Here is a 5,706-nt window from a genome sequence, read left to right on the forward strand (position 1 = left end):
TCGGCTCCTTCCCGCTCTCTGTGAAAGGCTGGTGGGTGTTTAAACACACCCGGTGGGATGTTTCTGAGCAAGGCCGGTCTTCCTCTGCACTGTGCCTGGGAGCATCCCGTCAGGAAAGCCTCCCTGGGTGCTGGAGAGCCCATCAGCTCTCAGGGAAAAGGCCTTTTGCCTTGTCACCTCTGGCTGTAAAACTGCTGCTGCCCTCAGAACCTCTGTCTCCACCCCTGCCCTGTGCTGGAGGGACCCCTTAGAAACGTTCAGCCAAAGCAAATGTGCTGCAGGAAACTGTGGAAGGAGATTTTGTGGATAAAATCTGCAGCCCCTGCTGGGGTTAGCTGTTCCCAGACCCTGATCATTTGGAGGTAGAGCTGCTGGCATCAAGCATTTCCCTGGGATTCCTGTGAGATGCTCAGCTGAGGACTTGGTGCCAGCTCCAAGCTCAGATGCCCATCCCCACCTGAGCAGGGTGGGCTTACTGCAGTGCCCAGGTGTGGCCTATAAGCCACCTCTGAAATAGCAGTGAGGAGGTTGAGGGGATCTCCCTGCCCTTCTCCTGGGGGAGTTGTAGCTGGTTACTGCTGTCCTTAGGCCAGCACAGGCTTCCACTGTCCCCGAGTCCAGTCCTCCTTACAGGTGGGGAAACTGAGGCATGAGATCACAGGGCTGAGAATAACAGTTCCTACTGGGTTGGGCATTGCTCCTCTGGTCTTGGCAGGAGGTGGTGTTTGCTAAGTGCTTTAATCATGTTTCTTACAGTTTCTCCCTGCAGCAACCCTTTTTTGCTCTGCTGGGTTGGGGATCAGGAGGCTTTCAGTCAGGGCTGTGCTTGGTGGGGTTGAGCTGCTGCCCCCATTGCCCCCAGGGCTCTCACCTGCCCCTCAGACCAGCCTCCGTGCCAAGGGGAAGAGGTTAAGCCTTATTTTGGCACACAAATGACTCTAGTGAATTAACTCAGAGATGTTATTACAAGCCATGAGAACAGGTCAGGTTTCAGTCTGGGAAGGAAGTGGGTAAGTAGTGTTTGACAATCATCTCCTGACTGAATCAGGCCAAGAAATCAGGCTTTTTCCCCATATTCTGCCCCTTCCCTTGGCTCACAGTGAAGGGGGGTGGCTCTGTCAGTCCTGTGCACCACTGCAGGCACAAGGGAGCTGGGAGGATGCTGTCCCACAGGCTGGGGCAGGGGAGAGGCTCCAGCAGTGCTGGGAGGGAGTCTGGCTCTTCTCCCAACAATAAAAACTTATTTTAGCTGGGAAATTGGAGGTCAGGAGGACTAGACAGACCTCCCAGGCTGAATTTCACAGCCCTGAGTAGAACAAGTTGATTTTGCTAGCGCTGCCATACGGAGACGTGCTGCAGACGGAGAACACTGTATCCTCTGTTCCTGACAAACGCCTGTCATGAGAGCTTGAATATAAAGCAGGAGCTTTGGCAGAGGGAGCTTATTTAGTGTTTGTGTTTATCCATAAATTCCCGTTTCTCTGTAGATCATAAGAACCTCCAGAAGCCCAAAGCAAAGCCAGGGCTCCTGTGTGCACAGAAATGCAGGAGCGAGACCCGGTACCTGCAGGCTGGGTCCTGCTGGAGAGGAAGCCAGGCCACAGGCTGTTGGCATCCTCATGAAGACAGGCACAGAGGATGGCAGTGATGTTCCCATGAGGTACCTGGACTGCACAGGCCTGATGTTGCCCGGTCCTGTGTCATGGAGCCTTGTCCTGATGTCGTAAAGCCAAGAGGTCATGTAGTAATGCTGGTGGCCAAGCCACCAACCTCCCCACCCCGGTGTCAGTGCCATGGGTCACTGACAAGATGTGCTGTGGAGAGGAGGGAGAGCTTCTTTTTGCCGGGGGGACCCTCCTTGGCATCCTCCTCCCTCTCAGCTTCCCCTGGTCCTCACCATTTTCTCTTGCTCCCCCAGAGAAAGGATTTACTGTGAACAGGGTCACACCCTGGCAGTGTCCATCGCCCCTCCTGGCAGTCGGAGAAGTGGGAGAGGCGACAGCAGGACCAAGGGGACAGCTGAGAGGTGAGTGGTAAAACTGCAGTCAGATTTATTTCAAGATGCAGCTGGAATTTTATCTCATGTCTATTCCTGTGCTTTGTGCCTGATGCTGTGGCATGTGGGGACAGATGTGAAATGTGGCTCTGTGAAATTTATCTCTCTTTAGGACATGGGAATAGCAAATTCTCCCTTGAACAGCCATGTTTTAATTTGCATTTCTAGGGCTCTGGCAGAACCCTGGGTCCTGTGGTGTACTCAGCAGTGGATGCACTAAATGGCCATGAGTTTCTATATCGCTGTTATACTGGGGCAGTCTGGGCAGCTATACTGGGGCAGTCTGGGCAGCTGTCAGACTCAATAGCTCTCCTGGTGTTATCTCAGCAGTGATGGTTGCAAGAAGTGGATTGGGAATGGGGGAGTGGACCAGCTGGAGGGATTTTTTTAGTGGGTTTTGGTCTATAAATCCAAACCTCAGCTTGGCTTGACTTCTTCAGTGCCTGGTTCAATGGGCTGCAACACAGGATTAAATGTCACTGTGCAACAACATGGGTGATGGGTGTAAGAAGGAAGGGAGGGAAAAATCAAAAGGGAGGGGAGAGAGCAGCAGGGCTGGTGGTGACCCATGCAGACACATCCTAAGAAACAGAGTCCCCAGGAATGTGAGGATGAACTGCTCCTAGAGAAACTAAAAGGAGGGAGCTGCAGCGTAACAGCTGCTCCTTCACTCTCATTCATAGAGCTGTGATGCTCATGTGGTCATGGTGACAGATCACAAAATAGTTTAGGTTGAAACAGACCTTAAAGATCATCTTGTTCCAACTCCCCTGCCATGGGCAGGCACACCTTCCATTAGACCAGGTTGCTCCAAGCTCTATCCAACCTGGCCTTGAACATTTCCAGGGATGGAATGTGAGATATCTGCAAGGTGCTGTCGCTCTTGCACCAAAAACTCTCTCAGTGCTGCTCTGAGGCTGTCAAGAAGCCCTGGGCTCGCTGGTGCTGTGTGCTGCAGTAACAGCCTGCCTCTCAGTGGGGATGGGGCTCCTGGGGACGATGCCATCTGGGCGCACAGGAGGAGACAGCCTTTGCTCCCTGAAATGTGTCAGCTCGGAGTGGAAGAAGCAAATCCTGCTTTATGGTGGCACAAATAGCTTCACTGATGGAAGAAGGAGACTTTACTAGAGGTGGTTATCGAGTCCTGAGCATCCCAGCTCTGGCTCTGGGCACGAGTTGCCCGATGGCATGAGGTCTCAGCGGTGCAGAGAGCAGCGTGTCTTTGGCGAGAGCAGGTGCTTGCAGGCAGCTCGCTCGCCATGCAGGCAGTGGTTGCCTGCCTTGCCTGCCCACCACAGATTGAGCTCGCCTGGCACAGGGCTGGCTCCCTGCAGACTGGCTGCTTGCATGCCTGCTTGGCTGCCGGTGCCTCGTGTTGGCTGGGGGGATGCTTCTTGGGGCGCAGCAGGGCCGCAGAAATTTTGACGGAATCTAAAAATCTTCCCACAGATAATCTGAGTGCACCCAGCAATCAGCCTGTGCTCTATGACTTGGTGAAATCTGGGGTGTCACAGTCTCAGGATGCCCAGTCAGAAAGTCATGCATAAGTTTGTCAACAGAAGAGGCTCCATGGTAATGGCTCCGAGGCTGAAAAAGGTGACTCAAGATACTCCACAAGGCTCCAGTGGCTGTAGGAGCTCACTCAGCAGGGGCTTCATGGAGCAGCAGGGCACAAGGATCCCCTGTACAAAGGGATTCTGGCGTTTTTGCAGGTCTCCAGCAGCAGTCACAAACACGAGTGTCTCATAAGTGCCTCTCCCATGGGAACCCTGATGGATCTTTCATCGCTGAGTCAGGAAGAGGAGCTCTCCGGGCTGAGTCACAGAGCTTGCTGACAGCCTGCTCATCCAGCTGTGGGTCCTACTGGGCTTTGGACACTTCAGCTGAACCATTCAAGCAAACACAATGTCTGTGTTTCTTAAATGAAAGCTGCTCCTTCTTCCCTTCGCTCTGCTGCACTCCCAGCTGTCCTCATGTGTCTGCTGAGTACTAGGACTGTCATGGACAGATGAACCAGGATCCTGGCTCTCATCCCCTGGGAATACCAGCTGCTGTCTGGAGGACCAAGTGGCCTGAGTTTCTGCTCTGCTCCCTGTGATGCCACCACTGTCCTGTGTGGGCATCGCAAGCCTGCGGGGATGTGCAGCGTGGCTTGTCCTCGCCGTTCTGCAGCAATGCTCTGTCACTCTGCAGGTATCTGTTGTGTGTGCCTGCTCGGGCACTGATCCTGCAAACAGAGCCAAGGGTGGATGAATTTTTTTTTCCTTTTTATGCAGAGGCAGCTGGAAGGCTCTGCCAGTGGAGAGCATCTCATGTTCTGCAGGAATGTAAAAGCCAGATGATTCCTCCCCATGTGCTCAGCTAAGATGGTACCAAATAATCTTGCTCGCATTTCGATTTCCCAGCCCTGTTGGGAAAAGCTGCAGCACCACTGTCCTCCCTTTCCGTGGGTGGTGTGTGCCTGTGAACACACTTGTCGGAGGGCAGCAGTAGCACTTGGGCTTACCCTGACTACCACTCTGTCTGTCAGGAGCAGTGGCATCAAAGTGACATCAGGGGCTCCAGGGTGGCCAGGAGAGGGTTGGTGCTGCGACACCGAAGGCTGACCCACTGGATGGGAGGCACAGCAGGATGCTTGGCTTCTCTTCCCCGTGTGCCTCGCAGAGGCTGGATACGAGCGGCAGCCGCCTCCTGCCCCCTCCCCAGCAGGGTTTTCCTGTGCTGAGAAAGTGCTCGGCTCTGTCTGGTGGTTTTTCCCGGCTGGTGGAGCTGAGTCATTGCTGCTCTTCGAGGAGAAGGTTCATTTGCCCCCAGACGGTGCCTCTCCCTGTGTGGCAAAACCAGTGTCCCTCACCAGACTGCGGTTGTTTTCTTCTTGTGAATCCATGGATTTCTTTAGCTGAGACATTTCTTTGCCAGTCATATATCCTGTTCTGTAAAAATGGCCACTTTAGGGATGGACTGTTAGGAGGCAGCTCCACCTTCGTTCATGGATTAACCCAGTACATGTGTGAGAGACTCCATGCAGCCAAGTGTGGCAATAAAATCCACCTTTGGAGTGCCATGAAGATGTTTAGAGGGTGGGAGCACCTCTCCTATGAAGACAGGCTCAAATAGTTGGGGTTGTTCAGCCTGAAGAAGAGAAGGCTCTGGGAAGACCTTAGACTGCCTTCCAGTGCCTCAAGGGGCTCCAAAAGAGCTGGACATGGAACTTTAACAAGGGCATGGAGTGACAGGACAAGGGGAAATGGCTTCACATTGATAGAGGGCAGGGTTAGATTAGATAATCGAAAGAAATTCTTTCCTGTGAGGGCAGTGAGACACTGGCACAGGTTGTCCAGAGAAGCTGTGGATGCTCCATCTTCTTCCCACTTCTTTCTTTTTTTCCGTGCCCTGCCTGTCTTGAAACTCTTTCCTTTCTCTGGAAAGCTAAAGAAATAATCAAGTGTTTGCAACAATTTCCTACAGAGCCCGTTTTCTCAGAGAGCTGATTAAAGGCGAACAGGAGAGAATCTAATTTCATCCATGCTTTTATCTCCTCCCGAGGCATCACGCTTTGCCAGGAGAACAAGAAAATCCTGGATTTGGTGGGGTTGAATAAACTTCTGTTGTGTCCCTTATTAAACAGAAGCAGCAGCTCCTGGGGTGTT

The sequence above is a fragment of the Pseudopipra pipra genome, chromosome 9 (genome assembly GCF_036250125.1).
Source record: "Pseudopipra pipra isolate bDixPip1 chromosome 9, bDixPip1.hap1, whole genome shotgun sequence".
Lineage (NCBI taxonomy): Eukaryota > Metazoa > Chordata > Aves > Passeriformes > Pipridae > Pseudopipra > Pseudopipra pipra.